Below are 19,671 nucleotides of genomic sequence, written 5' to 3' on the forward strand. Positions count from 1 at the left end.
TAAAACGCACCGAGGTGTGCCAAGTCACGCCAAAGATGGACCAAAAATACATATTAAAAGCTTCTCCTCCTCAAAAGGGCTTCCTCTTCAAAAAAATGTTTCCCTGCTCCTGACAGAGGCTAGAAAACAAAGCTAGAGTCACATGTTGACTCTAATAATCGGTCATATACGTTCTGCTTCTGCTGTGTCTCTGAAACAGTTTTATCACTAGTTAAGCCAAAAGGAATTTTGGCTTAAGTGGTAAAAAAGCATCTGTCACTGAAACCGAATTAGCCTTCAATGCCCATAGGCTCCAACTACATGTTTGAGCACGAGTTCACACTGTCGACTCTCTATTATTCTGTCTCAATAGCAGCTAAATGAAGCTTAGCCCGAGTTCAATCAGGAAGATTGCCTCATTCACAAATCTGTGCCCTCTGCTCTTTCATTCTTCACTCTCCTCTAATCAGTTCAAGCTGAAATTTCTTCCCACGAACCAGTTTGTCTGAGTTGTAGACTGAAGTTGAGTCTGACGCGTAGGATTAGACGTGACTCATCCCGAAACATACTTCATATTATTAGTTTGATGTCGTGTCAGTGGGGAGTAACAGTATGGGCGTAATCTGTTATGTTAGTCTCTTCTCAGCTGAATGAGAGCTCCGTCTTATGTTGCATTGGCATGCATGCGCTTACTCTCCACGGTGATGCCTGTGATCTGAAGCTCACAGCACACACACACTACCTCATATAGAATAAATGAATTCATTTCAAAAGTAAGAGTAGAAGACGGGCATGAAGCTGCCACGTGGTGAGTCATCAGAGTAAGAGATGAATAACTGTTTTTAAACCTGCGATAGCTGATTTTTTGGGGGGAGCAGTGGAAACAAGTTGTGAACACAACACTGACTCATCATCGACTTTTAAATTGATGTGGGGAACTTTTTTACACATTCAACAGTAACAGACCCATGTAAAAATAACTAATAACCTAATAAACACGTGATTAATGTACTAAAAATTTACAAATTCAAATGTACTTCCAATGTACTTTGCTATTGATATATCATTGGCACTACTATAGATATACTGAAATACAATTAAGAGTACTTTTCTGTACTCTTACACTATGCAGATGCACTTAAATAAGCATATTTCAATAAAAATTTTATGATAACTGTTATCACACTTATAAAATATAAGACATTTATTTATAATTCAAATGTTTCAAATACTTTTTTTGGATTTGTGCGTCAGGTTATTGGTGAATGTTAGTCAATAGTAGCTCTTTTAGCTCTGTTTTTGGTCTCCACCAACCCCCAAAAGTGCCACTATGTTCGGCAGTTAGTCTCTAACTGTGTCCGTCTGCTGTTTGGTGCAGAGCAGGTGGTGTAGAGGGTTCTTTTTAGAGATATTTCAATGAAATAGCTGGTTTGAAGGCGGACAGCTGAGCAATGAGCTGCAGATTCAGCTGATAATTCTGTCGGTTAAAGAGCGACTCCTCTCACGTTTTCACAGTTTTCACATTGTCATTTTGTACGTTGTTGATATGAAAATATTGACTATAGGCGCTTTGAGAACTGTTGAGGGTACCATTAAAGGAAATGGAAACTCATAGGGAAACAATGCTTATACCAGAACAGAGAAGTACCTTTGCATGACAATATCAGAACCGGTTCAATTTAGGTCTGTTTGCACATCAATCGTCAAAAATGTAATTCCGCTCAAGTACTTCAAGAGAGTAGCTTTGAATATGAGGTATTCTCTGAACTTCTACACTAATGATGTGTCCATGCTTTGATGCTGGAGAACAAGTAGAAAACAAAAGAAGTAGAAATAGCCAGCAGTCATTCCAAAATCCCAATCCATATCTGATTCCATGAGCATAAATGATAAAAAAAAAGATGCTGTTTCTTGGGTTTGCAATATTTCATCCATTCCCACTTTTTTATTGTCATGGGATAAAGGGTTTTTCTCCTCCTTTTTTAATGCCAGCTGTACATGTTGATAGCAGTCAGTTAGATGCTGTTCACAGGACACTTATTCCAGCATCCCTCGGCTATATTGTATGTCAGAAGATAGGATGTGCAATATTCTCAGACCAAGAAATGAATCCACGGAGGTTTCTTTGTGGCTTGTCCAGATAATCCCTTTGGTCAAAGAAAAAAAAAAAACCCTCTGCTTTCGCTTGAGGCGTTAAGAGAGGATTCTCGGTTTTCATTTCAATTTGCGGCCTGCACTTGTTGTGTGTGTTTACCGTGGTGCGATCCAGTTTAAAGATATGGAGTGGATGGCTGAGGCACTCAAGTAGAAAGCAGTTTAGGTAAATTGACAAAAATCTGTTCAAGGATGCGCTTTTTTATATTAATGATATGCTCAGAAATGTCAAGATGAAGGGAAGGAAAGTGAGGGAAGGAAAGGAAAGGAAAGGAAAGACATTCCCTCTGCAATTTACTGTCTAGGGAGGAGTAAATATCTCTCTTTCATTATTTAAGTTCCCCCTGGCTGTCAACATCCAAACCACTAACATGTAAGCTGAAAAAATATTGTCTTATGCGGTCTGAATGCTGAATAAAACCGAAGCCATTTCCTTATCAGAGATGTTTTCATGTCGGGATAGTCTGTGTGTGTGTTTATGCTTATGGGCACGCATACAGGCGTGGTTGTGTGTGACAAGGCACCGAGTTGCTCCCATTCCTGGAAGCCCCCCGGGCGCTGGGGAGCATCTGCAGCCCTCTCTTTTCCATATGCCCCGTGCCTCTCAGTCTCACTCAATCATTAATTCAACGTGATTACGAATTAACAAGCCACCATCACTCTTTGCCCCGTCAGATCAGCCCTGATTTTTCATGGCTTTTTTATGATTTCAGCATTAAAAGAGAGCTTCTAATTATGTAGGCAAAGCTGTCTCAGGTGGTCGGTTTGGCATGATTATGCCGCGGATTCAGTTTCTATAGCGATCCAAGATTTTTCAATTAGAAAAATGTGTTGCTAGATGATGATCCCTTTGGAAATTCTCAGCCTGGGCGTACAGTAGAAGTAAAGGATGAAGCATTCACAGAAATTTCACCCTAAGTTTGGGCTGATTAGGCAACCAAATGTCACGTAATGGAGGATTTTGTTAGCGTCACTACTCCAAACAAGCCCAATATGGCTGCAATGAACTGTGGCTGGAAAACAAATATGTCTTGTAAAAAGAAATGTCGCCACAAATTGATTTTACTGATGTATGGTGTGTGCCAAAATGCCGCAGAAACACACAATTGCACAGAGCATAAGCTCATCTCCCTAAAGTTGTCGTGACTGCGATTGAAATCCTTCCCAGGTGGCGAGGGGAACAGACCTCGTGGGCGTGGGCTCACTGTGTCACCCACAACACACACACACACAACAATCGGACAGATGCTTGCCAACACGGGGGCCCGAGCGCAGCATCCTCCAGTTGAAGGGCGGTCTCCTTAATCAACATGACACCCTGCTGCTCTGTTGTTTTGGCATAACAATGTAGAAGCAAGCAGACAGAGCAAACTTGATTGGATATGTTCTGTTGGGAGTGAGATTTACAAGCTTCAAGCTGGTCTTTTGGGGTGTCTGACTCTGACACGAGATCACAGGAAATTGCATGACATTAAAGTGAGCTCGAACAGCAGGGTTTTTGAGTTGCTTTTTTTTGATTATTCAGATCTAATCAATCTACACAGGCTTACACTATGAATTAATGCTATTTAAACTCCGGATAATGCATTTAGAGTAGCAGCTACATAAAGATTTTGGCTTAAAAAAGGGTGTAAATAAAGTCTTTTCAAAAACAAGATATCCAGCGACTTAAGTTGACCTTTCATTTTTGGGTGAACTTATCCTTAAAGCAGGGACAATCTCAAATCTTCTTAATATAAAACGTATGATGGGCACCAACACAAACCCAAGACCACAACCAAGACCTACATAAAAATACATGTGAGAAGAATTTACTGTGTATAATTGATGGTGATAAATTAAATGTTCATGATGTCTTACTGTGTGCGTGTAAGTAGATTTTATAAAAACCTTGAGAGGGACTTTAAACAGAAAGGTTCCAGTGGTCTCCTGAACATTAATTTGTAGTTTGACCCTTCATATTCTCATGTGAAGTGAAACTGGGTTAATTCTTTTTCATGAATATCAAATAGAAATAGGTATGCCTCTGTTCCAGTTCCACAGCAATATAGCACAGGGATATTACTCATAAAATCAGCCCTTTGCTTTAACTTTATCAGCTTTAATAAAACTCATTAACACCTGTCGAAACAGAAACCACCCGGGGCTACAGGCACTAAGGGTCCAGATTGTTGCACTAAACTTTGATTCCAAAAGGGGAAGACAATTCAACAGCTCAGTTAAAAATAAAATAAAATAAAATAAAATAAAAAAACTTCATATTTTAAATTAACATTAAACTTTTTTTTAAAAAATGCGTTTTTTCACAAGTATAACGGCTCATTTTTGTCGCCATCTGCTGGACTGGAAAAGTAATGTTGGCAATGGCTGGTATTGCGTGAATGGCTTGTTTGTCCTACACAGGTTGCCGTAGTAGGTATCAACGTCGATGTGCTTTATTCACTGATAGCTTTACTGATAGCTTGGTAATACAATTTGCAGGCTACCTTGTGTGAGTTCGTCTGGCCATTTTTTAATAATCATTTCTCTCACACCCATTTACTTGTATTACATGCTAATTTCAAATGTGCGGGCTAATAGTTTATCAAGCTTGCTAACTGAATGAAGCTTCGTGGTTGGTGGGGCGCCACACTGCGCGTCCATTGGCCAGCTCCAAGGGTAATTAATTAAGCTAGTTAGCATTCAGCTGTGTATTCTGTAATAGCACCAAAAAATGTGAACAATTGGCGTTTTTTCCCCCTTTTTACCATAAAACTTAGAAAGACCGTCTGTCAAGTATGAAGGAAAACGCAGAAATTTCAGCAGAAGTGGATTCAAAAGATCTTTAAAGATGGCGGCGGCCTCAGCAGCAGGTGAGCGTTTTCATTGGGCTTGTTAATTGCGAAATTGTACATGTTAGCTAGCTCCACATGTTTTACTGTAACAGTTAGCAATTGGGGCGCACATAATTTGTCATTTAAATTGGTCATTAACCGGTCAGTAGCTTTTTAAACCCAATCTAAATAACAGCTTTTCATTTAATTTCTTAGTAGGTTGAACTTGGCTGAAGTTGTGCGTTTACAACTGATGTTATGGCATGATAAACTGTATTTTAGTTGATATGAAAGAGATGTCAGTCAAGCAGAGCCAAGGCCACGCAGTCCTGGCACCTGTGCAGGTTTAACATGGCTGTAGAGGGGTTGTAACTGAAGTGTTTGCATTGCCTATGGCCCTTTTATGCATGAATCATTTAAGCATTAAGTCATTTTCTCAGTGTTTCTTTTTCCTCTTGATCAAGTGAATCTGGTTTTTAACATCTTTTATATTTGAAAGTAATAGTTTTGTTTTACCTGTCTAGATTTCTAAGAATAAGAGGATTTACAGGTTATCCCAAAGGTACTTGCTACATCTCGTCTTCCCTCCATCATTTTTAATTTATGATGCCATATCTCAAAATGACAAAGAGATACGAGGCTTTGGGGAGCTGCTACCTGGGGATTGGGACATGGTTCTCCAACTTAAAATGGTTAGAAATGACTTCCAAATATCTGTCTACTGTAGTTAACACCAGCCCGTCGCCTACCTGCGCAGCTGTTCCTCGATGGCCTGTTAGCTTTACTGCTAAATGGAGGTGGTATTTTCTGCAGAACTTTTGTCAGATTGTAAACAGGCCTTCAAGGCAAAAATTCGACACTCTCAACAATATGTACTTGTACAAAATGTAAGTGATGCATGTCAAGTCTGAGATGCTTTGCTTGTTCAGTTTTCCTTTCTTTCCCCAGAAAACTGCCTCTTGGTTAACAGTATTGAATATTAAGTATTGTTTGCTGCTGTTTCAAAAATCGAAATAGGCTCCACATCTAGATCGAGCTTTACAGAACTGTAGAACTTGGTCATAAGATTCAGTTTTACTGAGAAAATCTTTTAAACAGACTCGATATGTGGATGAGGAATAGATGTTCTTTTCACAAAGTTTGAAGCAATAGACCTGACGCATGTTTGAACGAGCAGTCCCTACTTCTGCTGCTTTGCTGCACCATATCTGGCCACATCTGCAGGATTTTCCGCAGCGCACGTTCAGCCCCTGCAATCCTCTGCATCGAGCCTGCCCGCCGGCTCACAATCTGTCATCTGTGCCCCACACCACTCACATTTCACAAAATGGTTTTTGATTGGGAAAAAAAAAAGATTCCAATAAGTGCTGTTTGAGTGTGACAGGTGTTTACAAATATTTTTTTTATGTACAAACAGTAGACTGCCAAGTACATTAAAGTTGCACACACGCAGCCTTGGTGAAAGGAAGAAAAGAAAGTCTTTGCCACCAACATCTGCTGTCAGTCCGGCGGGACAGAGCCAGCCCGCCCTGTGCAGACCTCTATTACCAGGTTTTGATGTTGCCATAAGGCTCTGTGAGATGAAAACATGCAGCACTACTTATGTATGTTGATGGTTTTACTTTTGGGGTTAATATTTCTCACAGATCTCAAGGACTCCTCAGCTCTCCAGTGTACAGCAAGTGAGACTCTCCACATTTGACACCCGTTGAGTTAAAGGTAAGAAACTTTTTAATTTAGCTTTTCAATTTTGAGAAGAAAAACACATTAGGTATAAGAAATTAAATTGTTCTTGTCCATCACAGGAGATGATAATCGCAAGCAAAGAAGCCAAACTGTCTCACTGTACTGTTTCAGCACTTGACCTGAGCACGCTACTATACATGCATTTGGTGAGTTGATGCTCCCATGGGGCTGTAACTAAGTTAGACTAGAAACGTAGAGAAAACCTAATGATACAGCGTGTGGGCGATGGAGTAGGGGTGAACTAACTCCCGAAGGACACAGAAAATGGATCCAACAGACAGGCTGATTCAATTCGTTGTATTGCTGTAGGAGCTCAGGAGTGCTCACGTGTATTTTGAGGTGACATTTTGAAACAATGGACAAACCATAAAGGATGAGCAGCAGCCTGACTCACAGGACAAACTACAGCGGTCCAGTTTGCTGTAATGAGCTGCAGGGGCTTGACTTGCTGAGCTTGCAGTAGTTGTCTCACTCAAATGACAAACCACAGGGCTCTGGCAGAGATGGCCTGTGAATTCATCGCCTTCATCCACTGATTCTTGCTGCTTGTCGGGTTCAAAATCTCTCATCACATTATCAGCTGCAAACATCTCACAGCCATATTGTTCCCAGCCATCTCTAAATCTCTCTGTCATGTAATCTTTGGTATTCTAGAAACACTCAGCAGGTGATTTAACAAGGGAGGAGGTTGCCATCCCCCTTGTTAGCAAAATGACCAAAATGCATCCTCCTTGTTTACCTGCCACCTTTTTATAGTCTGCTGTATTCATCTCACTTGTGTTAGTGTCGTTAACAAAAATTACGTTGGAATGTGTTCATCAATGCTCTTCTTTTTCTGTGACTGAAATGAGACGATGTCAAGACTGAACCAAATCATTTAACTCCAACTGTGACTTTACCAACATGCAATATTGTTGACGAAAAAGACAGTATTTAGATGTAGTTTATAAGATAAACACTTTACCAAAATCTCTCTATTTGTTGACAAAAAGAGCAGACAAAATATAAGAGACAGATTTCCTTTTTTCAATGGAGTAGCTTTGTTTCCTCTGTGCTGTAAGTGCCTTCAGGACCACACAAGCAGCAAACAGGCAAGAGTGTGTGTGCGTGCGTGTGTGTGTCATGTGCAGGTGGGAAATGCTGATATTTCAGCAAGGTTGCAAGTTTATTTTAAGCAGCAGTGGGAGCTTTAGTATAACCCTAGCAAGCTAACTAGCTAAAAGCCAGTCACCTTGCAATCATAAACAAAAACACCCGATACCTCAGCTAATCTTTTATTTATTTTTTTAATGTATGTATGCATCTATTTGGTGATTTGATTCGGCATCAAAATAAATCAAATGTGTCTTTCATTCATACATAGTTAAATGGTTATGGACTAGATTAGACTGAAATGTTGAATGTTATCTGATGACTAAAACAAGACCTAACTGTCTGAAAAGACAAAAACTAAAACTAGACTAAATAGTTATGGTTAACCCTATCTTTGAGTTTAATGAGACTGAAATGCCTTAAATACATGAAATGACCTGAAATGACTTTTATCTGACAAACACCTAGCTAAATAAAAATCAGGATAAGGTTGATTGCATATGATAAAAAGACAGCAAGGTATATTGACACAGGAATAAGACTAAATACAAAATAGCTGACAAAATTAACAATGTTTCTCACAGACATCCGAGACACGGTGCCCTAACTTGGATTCCTCCATTAAAAAAAGAAAAGCCATGAGATATATCGAAGTCTAACTTTGATAAGCCACTGCCAGGTACAGGGCACGCATATCCAATCACCATCAGGAGGAAAAAAAAGAAGTATATTTAAAATGTAACTATAAGTCACACAGTTATCACACAATAGAAAGTACTGAGAAGCATAAATAAGGAGAGAGCCGGAGGGAGAGACAGCAACACCAACACGCAAGGTTATTTAAAATCTTCCACATCATCCAATTTAAAAAGTGCCCACGCATTTAAACTCAACTTTCCTTTGCATAGCTCAAGTCCTGCATGCAAATAAACTAGGAAAGTGTGTACCCAGGAGTGTGTTACCTGGCAGTAAGCTAAATAGTGCTTATGAATTGGGACAATTCTGATTCAGGTCTTACTGGGAGCAAATATGCACGTTCAAACCTTAGTGAGCTATAAATTGTATACATTTATACGTTTTTTATGTATTATTTTATTAATTATTCTCCTATATGAAGGTTTAAAAAAAGAGTTAGTGGCCTGTATTGTTTTTACAATAGGCTAAAATGCTCAAGGTCCACTTCCTGTATAGTAGCTTGTTCCGAAGCTTTCAACTGTATCACACAGTCTTCATTAGCTGATGGAGTTTGCCCAGTTATGTATGGAAGTAGAGCTTATTGGACAATAATGGAGTTATGAGATTTTTTGTCCATGTTCTTTAAAGTGTCAGGGGCTCAAAATGTTGGGTACCACTGGCATCAGAGTCAGGTTTTCAGAGAGTCTGTGTTAAATATCATTGTATCTTTTAACTGTAGCTACTTTCCCGATACTACAGAATATCACTGGAGCTGTCACTAATATTTTGGTTGCCCAGAAAACAACCATACTTCATTGTCTTTGTCTTGATCAGACAATTTTCCAAAGGAAACTCAAAATGGTAGATTCTATTGCACTGTGACTGCTAATGTGTTCAATGTATGTGTTTTAATCACTTTCTAGCTTCAATCTTTGGTCCTCTGTGCGTAACTGATAACATTATTAACCAAATCCATAGTGGGATTGTAGATGATAGGAAGTCCCAGGTCAGAACCCTTTTAACTGAAGCTTTTTCAGTTGCCTTTTGCTTACCTTTTTATTTGAAATGACCTGCTCAGTTGGTACATAATCATTTCAGACATACAGTATGAGGATAGGAAACAGTCTTGTCATTATTCATGCCTAAACAAGAAATCTTCCCTTTTATTGGAAAGTGTATTGTTCCACAATCAGAGCTAACACTGGGATTTCATACACATAAAATCGGTGGTTATATTTGTCCTTATCCTTTTATCTATGTTGTTAATTCATGCAATTTTCAAAGGAAATGATGTTGCACTGCCAGTTTTGGTAAAATTATAGAGTTGTGTAATCATACCCCTGTTACAGCCATCTTCGTACATTCTCCCACGTGTTGTCCTTGAGATAAAAAATGCGCCGCTTAGTGAGAGCTGCTCACCTTGGATGTGATGAATTGTCGTTCATTTTAGAGAGCTTATGATAGTGGCTGCCCCTGCCCCTGGTTTGAATGGGGTCGTGTATCTGCTAGGCCTTTTTTCCCCTCCACACTTGAACTCCCCAGTTCCCTCCTAAAATGCATCTCTCAGGGTTTATTTCGCTCTTGCGAGGTGCACGTCCACAGATAGTTTGATTCAGACAAGGGAAACCATTAGAGGCACTGTAATGCAGTTTTTGGCAAGAGAGAGATCCAGGCATTCATTATGCTGGTCCTTCTTTATTTCGGAGCAACTTCATCAGCAAGCCCTTGTCATTTAAGGACAAAAAAGCAGTTCAAAAAAATGGTGTTTGTTTTTTTTTACAGACTAGTTGCCAGCAGGAGAAAAATAGAACAACATTTCAAATCTTCCTTCCTCATCGCTGCCGTATCGGTCATGATCAATTAAGGAATGATCCACAGATTAGTTTTCTTTTTCTCTGGCTTTTGTCCCCTTTTGTAAAATGAATTGGGCAGCCTGTTCAACCCTGAATTATGCATTTAATTTTTCGCTCAGTGGAATTACACTCATAAAACACAGTGCTGAAGTGAAGATTTTTTACATGCCAAATGTAGCTTAGCTGTAAGAAAATTGATTGCTCAAACCAAAAAGGAGAACACAAAAGTTCACCACTTATCTGAGAATATGTCGGTGGCACTACAATTTTCAAATTTAAGGCTGTGGCATCTATTGTTATTCATATTTATTATAGTGGCTTTTAGCTTGGGATCTAAAGTATTTGACAGCACTAATACACAGTATTCCTCTGTTGACATGAAAATGAACTCTGTACAAAATGAGCATCTGTATTCCTTTTCCCCACACACTCTACTCGCTCTGAGGGCCTTGTCCTGAAAGTGCTGCTTGCTCATAGCAGCCTCTTTTCTCATGATGTGATCTTCTAATCCATCTTCAAAGCCCCCCTCCCCACGAACCGTCTTTCGCTCTCCTGGGTTAACGTAGGTGGATGTGCTGTAGCCCGAATATCATATGCATGAAAAATTTGCCATCCCTGCACTTTTTTGCTTCGTATGTTGCCGCACAGCAGTTGATGGATAGAATGTGTCACTTGGTGCAGTGCTCATGGCAAGAGGCATGCTTTTTGGAGGTGGGGGTTGATCCTGGAGAGTCAGGGGACTGGGAACTGGAAAGTAAAGGCCAAAGACCTGGCTGCTTTGTTCGCGTTAAGTACCGCGACCTGACAGGGACACGAAATGCACGAGAGACAGACGTGTCTCTAGATTATCTCGGCTGAGGTCCCAGACAAGAACATCTATTATTTAAGCTCAATTGCTAAATCTGTGAAAAATACTACTGAACTTTTTCTGCACAGACAACACCTTTACTTTGTGTTGTTCTAGATCCATAAAGATGTTTTTTTGTTATAGTTAAGTTATAGCAGTTCAACTGTATCATTACAAATTGTATCAAAACTATTTTTTTTTTATAAGTGTGGTGCAATCATCTTGCGAGCGGTTTAAAGGATGCAGGCAACCATAATGATATTTCATTGGCTACATGTTATACAAAGAAATAAAAGTTAAGCTTTTGCTAATGACACATTCTAGATAAATGCACATGAATGGTAGTAATAGCAATTTTAGTATATGGTGACTTAAAAGTGCATTAAATCTATAAGCATGTGCTTGTGAGGCATATGCATGTATTATTGATATGATTGATAATTCATTTGAATTTGATCTTTGAAATTGAATGCTCATTTCAATCGATTTTTGATGTAAAATAAAAATTGTGACACCCCTAACATATACACTATACATGTTGTTTACATATTTTGCTATCAATTTTAGGTATGCTGGGCCACTTCTGGGCTTCATGTGGCCAATGGCCAGCATTATAAGTTTGCCAAATGATACGAAATGCTGACCTGACCATATTTCATTTAAGGCTGCAACTGATGATCACCTTTTTTAGCTTAATTGATTGGTATTGTAATTCATTTGAACTCTTCCAACATTCCAAAACTCAAATGTTATATAATTCCAGTGATGAAACCCATACTGCACTAAATTGACACCTGAGCGGCAGTGCAGTGTCCTCACAGTTTTGTAAGGTATTCCATTCAGGAATGGACCTGGCCTCCGAGCTGACAGGTCAGATTCAGAGGGTTTCTGTGGCACGCTATTCCGAGCAGGCAATGGGCAAGGCGGCCTTCAGCACTTACGGGTCCTGATGATATTATTTCAACAGGCTCTCAGTGGTGTGGAGAGTCATTGCAGTGGTTGAGAGCTAATGGGCCAGATGTAAGAGCCACCTGGCCAGCACCAGGCATCCGTATGCTGCCATCGATGGAGCCAGTCATGCAGAGCCCAGGCTCGACTGTCTGCTGCTTGCCGTTTCTCCCGCACGAGGCTTAATTCAGCTCATTTAGCAGAGCGACTGTGCTCATGACGGTGACATTCTTCAGCAACTTTTTTTGTTTTTGAGTGTGGAATCTAGACTGGCATTTAAAAGCAAGTCTTCTGGTAATTATGACTTAAAGGCAGTATTAATGTATTTTTTTCTTGATATCGTGACATTAGCACAGGTTGACCTGTAAAAATAGAGGTCACGCTGCAGAGCTCTGAAACCAAAATCCATCACTCTGAATCAGCCCAAGGCAACGTGGGAACGCACTCCAAATTTCTGTCTATACATACCTGAGTCGTAGACACTCTGCTATATCTGGTATGTGGAATGAGCAATGCTTTTGGCAGCCTGCCCATTTAATTCATTTAACACTGAGGAAAACAGAGCACCTCTGGCAAACAGGGCGGTAGAAAATAGAGCCGTGAATCTTGATTGTGGAGGTAAATGAACAGATAGGTCTGGAGGTGTGTCATCTGTCTGTGAGCAGAGATGCATTAGTGTGGATACACCCCGTCACTTCTGTGTCCCCAGTAACCTCCCAGAGAAAACGACATTGAGTGCATGAAACAGGTTTTGGATATTTTCTTGTCTAAAATGTCATCAGAATGTGTCTGGATATACTGAAGTGAAGGGAAAATGTCCAAAGTTGCACTTCCTGAGACTACGGCATAATTCAAAAGTTACTTCAGGCAGTATTCTAGACAATGGAAGGCATCATGGTATGTATGTATACTTGTTTAAATATTCATGGCGAGAGTGCAGGAGTGGTGTGTGGCTGGAGTGTGATTTACACCAGCAATAAGTTTGTGTCAGCGCAGAGGTCGACAATACCCCCAAGCAAACTTGCAGAGCCGTGAATAGTAGATGATAGCCTCCCACCAGTGATGACCTCTTAAACTGCTCAGCTATTCAAAATACTCTGACCTGTAAGCCGAAGCTTTGACATGAATTCATCACCTATTGGTCCGTAAACTATCAGCAGCAAGTGTATCTCAATAATTGTCATTAAGCATTTTAAAGGTTATCAGAAGTTATATAGATTATTGTTATATTAAATAGATTTGGAGCGTATACAGTGCTTTATATTAAATGTTACAATTACTATAGTATTCACACACCCAGGGATGTCTTATCGGCAGGGTTGGCGGATTTAAAACTCTGTAAGTGTGCGGTATATTTTGGTTATTTAACAATAAAGGGTAAATGTGAAAAGCACAAACACAGGAAAATGATGAAATCAGGAATAACACCAAAAGTAGAACAAATAAAAATTCATCAAGAAAGAAAATAGTTTGCAATGCTCCATTTTGATTACCATAATTTCAGACAGACCACGGGATTGGTCATCTGTATAAAAAACTTGATACGATCTGTTTTTTTTTTGTTTTTTTTTACATTGTTCTGACAAGTGACCTATTCTGGTCACGGATATAATGACTGTTCTCTCTCAGAAGCAAAATTGCAAGTAGTGCATCGCAAAACCTCTTGGGATCAGTTCCGGGTAGATGGTTGGCTCAATAAAGCGTGTGATTTGACATGGAACATCAGGGTTCACAACTCTGTTTCCTACCAACAGTCAAATTTGCTTTTTTACCCACGGCTGTGATCTTAAGGGCTGTGTGATTAATTTAATTTCAATATCGATTACAATTTTGGCTTCCAATGATGATGGAAACAGGTAATCGAGGCAAAATTATTTTTGTTGCCACATTCTGCTTTGCGATGATGTGCTTGTTTTGTTTTGTGTGGCAGCCCAATATCACTCTAAGCCAGGCTGTGGCATGTTTGGCTCACGTTTTATATTCCAAATAAAACTGACACTATAATTCACATCATATGTTGAATGTCTTTATATTAATTAAGTTATATATTTATATTGTTGTTGTAAGACAATATACTTTTTTGAGTGAAATTGTATTTAAAGTCACTGTTAAAAAGACATTTTTTCTTTTTCAAATAAATAAGTTATAAAAGTTTAACATTGATCTCAATCTTGACCATAATAATTAGAACAATTATAATTTTTGGCACAATCAAGCATATATCTGATGTATGTATTAGGTGTGCACATTCTTACTATGTCTTTCTATCTAGCCGTTGCAATGTCTAAACTTGCAGCAAATTGTGTACTTAGCATTTGGCTTTGCATTAGCACAAGGTACAAAGGTTGCTCTTTTTGTTGTGTGCACTTTCTTTACATAGATGACGTTAATGTTTTGATTTTCCACCCACAGAGCTGAGTTTCAAATCAAAACTGAGAGGAGGTATGTTCAGTTTTTGTATCTTAGGAGGCAACCATAGGTGACCAAATTAAATATTGATGATATTATGAGATGCTTTAATATTAATCCTATTGATATTAAAAATGAATGGACTTTCCTGAAAAAAGATATGCACCTTACCTTACCTATCTCTAAAAGATTTTTTTTTTTTAAACGAACCAGAAAGCACCAATGCCCTTCTCACCCGAACCATTAAAAGTGCCTCAGTCAAGAGAACAAACTGCTCTTGGGAGATGTGCACTGGAGACATAAACACCGAGGTACATCGGCCCTGTGTGCATCTCTGGCACTCTGTCACCCATCACTGTCTGGGCCTTCCCCTCAGTCTTTAAATCTGGAGCGACAGGGTGTCACTGGGAAAACCCATTGAGCACACTGCGGGACGATGGCTGCATGCCCTTCTCCATCACACCTTTGTTCCATCCTCCTCTCCAAGCCATGACAAGGTAGGGAACGAGTTATCACACCCGTCAGCTTTATGAGTCCCCGTCTGCCTGTGCCGTGGTAATAAAGCCATTGTGCTGCTTCTTCAAAATGGGGTGAGTCAGAGCAAGTGATGGGAAATTGGTCAGCAGAGTGTCGTTGAGGGGCAAAAAAGTACATTCTGCGCCAGTGGCTTCTTTGGATGCATTGTTGGTTTGATTAATAATATGAGAAGAAACCCCTCATTCCTCCGGAGTATTTTCCACCTGAGAGCCAGGTCATAAAAGCCCAAAATAGCCCTGAATCTCTCAAAGCTTGATGAGAGGAGGATTTAAAATGTATTGTCAAAGTGAATATTCCTATTTAAATGAGTCCATATTAAGACTGCTGCAGGAATACAAAGTATATATTAACTCTGATGAAAATTCAAATTACATTTTTATAGTAACTGTAAATAATACTCTCTTACATATATATACACTGCTGTCAATCATAAACTGTAATCTCCATGTCACTTCTAGTCGGTCCAAATAAACTATTTACCAATTTGACAGCTTAAAATGCCCCCGAAGAGGATTCAGTCATTTCAGAGAGCTCTGGAGATTTTTTCTGAGAGACACGTTTGACAGAATGTGAACCTAACGGCCTGCTGTGCACTGCGAGGAGTAGTAATTGTCTGAGCAGTAATTGCGCACTCTGCATCTGCTAGAGAGAATAAGGGCCGTCATTGGGTCAGATGCCTGCCGCCTCCAGGAACATTTAGTCAGCCGCGGCACATGTGAACGCTAAGTTCACTGGATATGTACAGTATGCAGAGTAGTGACAAGATTATATCTCCCATCCATGCAGTGTCAGATCCTTTTATACTAAAACTATCCACTAATGTTTAAGTAAATGTGCGTGATCATATGCATTTACAGAATTGTTCTGTGAGTTGTTTTTGATGGTGCACCCAAAATGATTCAATGGCCATTTTGTGCTAAGCCCACCTCTGCCAGAAGTTCATTGAGAGGGTAGTTTGTCAAGAGCATTACATTAATTGTTAAAGTTGCAGGGGGTGTTGTGCACCTGGAAATGAGGCCATTAGTATTACCTGTCATGTTACTTTTTGAAAAAAATAAAAAGCATAACATTGGCTGGAAATTACCGCCCTGCTGGAAGTAATAATATGTGGTAAAGAGGTTTTTCTCATGCTGATGCGTAAACAATACTTGTGTTATGCTTTTAAGATGCAGTAAATGCTCATGAAAACACATACAAAACATACAAACATTATATTGATGGCCAATGTCAGTTTGAAGGAATTGGACATTTAATTGGCAGAAGGTTTGACAACTTTCTATATTATATCGCAATTGATTTTGAGGGCATCCACAATCTACTCATGGTCTTCTATGATTTTTTATTTCATTTCACTAAAGTTTCCAAACTTCACATTACTTAATCTACAAGTAAATAGGCCCAACATGAACACAGCAATTGAGTGATGTAGCCAGCTAGATGGCTATGCTTATTGGACAAATTACTTCATGTGGCTTTTCCTTGGGTGATGTGATTTCAAATACACAATGCGAGTTATAGCTAGCGTCACGGCAGGTGAGAAGCTTGTGCGAAACAAGAACTATCTTAAATGCAACACTGTTTCCTTTGCAAATGTGAGAATTTGCATTTTTTCCCCCTATTTTCTAGGATTGTAAATGAATATTGTTTTTGCTTGGGGCTGTTGAAAGGACTAAACAAGCAGTTTGAAGCCGTAACCCTGGTCTCAAGGAATTGGTGATGGGCATTTTTTAACAATTCAGCCCTCTTTTTTCATTCATTTAAAAACAAATAATCAGCAGATTAAAAAGACAGGTAATGAAAATGATCCTTCATTGCAGTCCTTAACAAGTGGATGAAAGGCACTTCCATTTGGTCTATCAAAAACTGAACGCTTAAATAAGAATATGCCCTAAAACATAATCTCTCTCCTGATGCAAGACAGTTCAGTCAGTGTCTCTGACAGTTGAAGCCATCTCCCAAAAATAGAAGGCTCAAGTCTGTCACACTGTCAAAATATCAATCCTGAAGGAGTGCTACTGACAGATTAGGACGCTGCATTTACATAACTGTCACCTTCTGGACCAGAAAAATATGACCAATTCCTTTCTCGCTGTGTCTGCGTGACTCTCTAATTTTATTATCAACTAAAGGATTCTTGTAATATCAATTCGCAAATCTGCTTCGAACATTATAAAAAGCCACAGTAATAGAATATCTATTGTTTTGGGTGTTTTTACAGCATGTTGTTTCATTTATTCTGAATGGTGGATGGATTCCAAATGCCAGAGGCAGTACATGCTCTACAAAGGGAACTAGATTGGAGGCAATTGGAACAGCATCTAACACAGTGGACCCAGCTGACTGGATCAGTTTGTTCATATCACTCTTGATGAAGTGAGACCGAAAAGCCACCAAGGGTCATTTATGTTAGTCTGGTTTTGTAATGGCTTTGGTATTTGGAAGTTGTACTTTAAATCAGCGATGGCTGCGGCGTGTCTCGCTGAAACATTAACTTGTAGCTCTTCTACAATAGAATGTGATTTTTTTATGTACTGAGATAGATTTATGAGGCCAGAGCCAAATTAATGCATTTAATAGCAACCGCAAGAGTTCAATGCGATGTACTTTTCAATCAGATTTCTTTAAATAAGTGGATAAAAGCACAATGTGTATTTTCATCACATTTTGTCACCTCTTTGACCTCCTTACTTCCTTCCAATCTGTCTTAACGCTTGTCAAGAAACAGAGGCTGTAGCTTGCTGAGCAGGGGCCTCCTGCAGAGCCAGAGACTTGGAAGATTGATGCAAATTCACCTGTTCAATCTCTTTCCTCTGAAGCCTAAGATATTGTACATTAGAGGTAACAGCCAACCTGAGCGACTATCTTTTCAATAGCAGCACTCTAGGGTAGCACTGACGAGTAGAGGTGACTATTGAGGTCGGTAGAAATGGCACAGGTTGCTGGAAATGGTCCATAAAAGCTCTTTCTGACATGACAGAGTAGCCCTGGATTCCTTCCAATGGACACTTTCACACAGTAGAACCCTCACAGTAGAGCCCTGCAGTGCCTGTCAGGACTGGGGTCAATCCAGTGTGATTTAGTGCAGGAGCCAAACTGCTATTTGTTTATTGGGAACTATAGCCCAGTTAGTAAACCATCTCTTCTGGCAACAAAATGTGAAAATGATACAGTTTATTTGGTTTGGATTCAGTACAAAATGGCATGATTGATTTTCTGTTCCTGACAAAATCTAATCTGGAACCTGAAACTGCTTACTTCAGAGGAAGCTGCAAAGAAACACTAGGTTAATTGTCTTGAATAGTGACAGAGCCTGTGTTTGGCATGTTTGGCATTGTATTGGAAACAAAGCTACTCCGAGCTGGCGTGACTCCATGCCCCTTTTCTGCACTCCTTCAAGGAGGAGTACAGCACATATGGCCCCCTGGGCGGTATGGATGGGTCGCTGCAATCAAAGTGGGAGGACATGAGCATGAGAAGTATCCCATCTGTCATAATGTCCTCTCTCTCTAAAATGGATTAATAACGGTCGGGAAGAGAACAGTGAGCAGAATAAAAGCATCATAATTATCTGCAACAGAACGAGGGAACTCACAGGGCACATGACAGTTTTAGCAAAAATCAGTTTGTTATTGCTCCATTTGGGCTGTTGTTAGTCATCCCATCCAGTTTCCATATTTCTGTCTATCTCAGCGTGAAAGTGCCCTAACATTTTTTTTTAATAAATAACCAGGCATTAGCCTGCAATGCATCTGCACGACAGCTGCTAACTCTGAATAATATGGTATGCACTGCTAACAAGCCACAGTGGAAAGTTGTTATGAAATATTTTCTCATTTCCTTGAAATACTTTAGTTTTGTCTCACAACTGTTTCTCTATTTTTTCATAATACTGAGAGCTCCCCAGGGCTTTGGCAGTGCACGCATAATACTGGCACTGCTACACAGGAAGATGATGTTCTCTGATGGCCTGATGATGTGTGAAGCCCACACCTGTGAGTCTTGTCCGAGTCATGCAAGGCTGTTTTAAATGTAAAGTTAAGACTGCTTCTGTCGCCATGAAATATGCTGCAGTTCCACAACAGCTCAAATTCAGCCTTGTATGATGGTAAAATCCTTTTTTCATCATTTTTTGTACTTTTAGATCTGACTAATCACATGGATTTCTGTAATCAGAATTACCCCAGTTCAGTATTTAAAGGTAAACTGTACTTAGTAACTTTCCATCACTAGTTAGTTTTCTCTGCAAATGAATATCAGTTACAAATATTGATTATCCGTCTCCTTGATTACTAAAAATCGGTATGGGTATTGGCCCTGAAAAAATCGTATTGGTCGATCCCCATTTCATACGCTTCCTTCTAAAAGGTAAGCGTATGAACTTAACTGTTCTGAATCCGCACCTCCCCTATTTAGATCAAGTAGCTGAGAAGATAGTAGCTTATGTTATTTCAGTATTGCAAATACATATTCAGTTTTTACTTTTGGACCAAGTGAAAGTCCTGAGGTGGTGCTGTCCACCCAACTGTGGTGCTGAATTCTTTTCACATACAGCACCTTGATTTAATTCCCATCCTTGTTTGTTTGAGTCAAATGTATAGTCTTTTGTTGTTTGCAACTT

The 19,671-nt window shown here is 39.5% G+C and overlaps 1 protein-coding gene across 4 annotated transcripts in view; it reads left to right on the forward strand.

The window, feature by feature from the left end:
• The first annotated feature begins 4,569 nt into the window (after nt 1-4,569).
• The window catches only part of LOC311253423 (interleukin-1 receptor accessory protein-like 1), a 289,743-nt gene continuing 274,641 nt past the window's right edge, over nt 4,570-19,671 (forward strand). For 3 of the 4 annotated variants that reach the window (XM_084347376.1, XM_084347375.1, XM_084347379.1), the window contains exons 1-4: nt 4,570-4,791; nt 4,893-4,985; nt 6,593-6,665; nt 6,752-6,838. The gene's annotated coding sequence lies outside the window, so the exon portion shown is untranslated. The remainder of the gene's footprint in view (nt 4,792-4,892; nt 4,986-6,592; nt 6,666-6,751; nt 6,839-19,671) is intronic. The other variant, XM_084347377.1, reaches the window with a different exon arrangement.

The sequence above is a fragment of the Pagrus pagrus genome (genome assembly GCF_965226575.1).
Source record: "Pagrus pagrus genome assembly, chromosome: 24".
Classification (NCBI taxonomy): Eukaryota; Metazoa; Chordata; class Actinopteri; order Spariformes; family Sparidae; genus Pagrus; species Pagrus pagrus.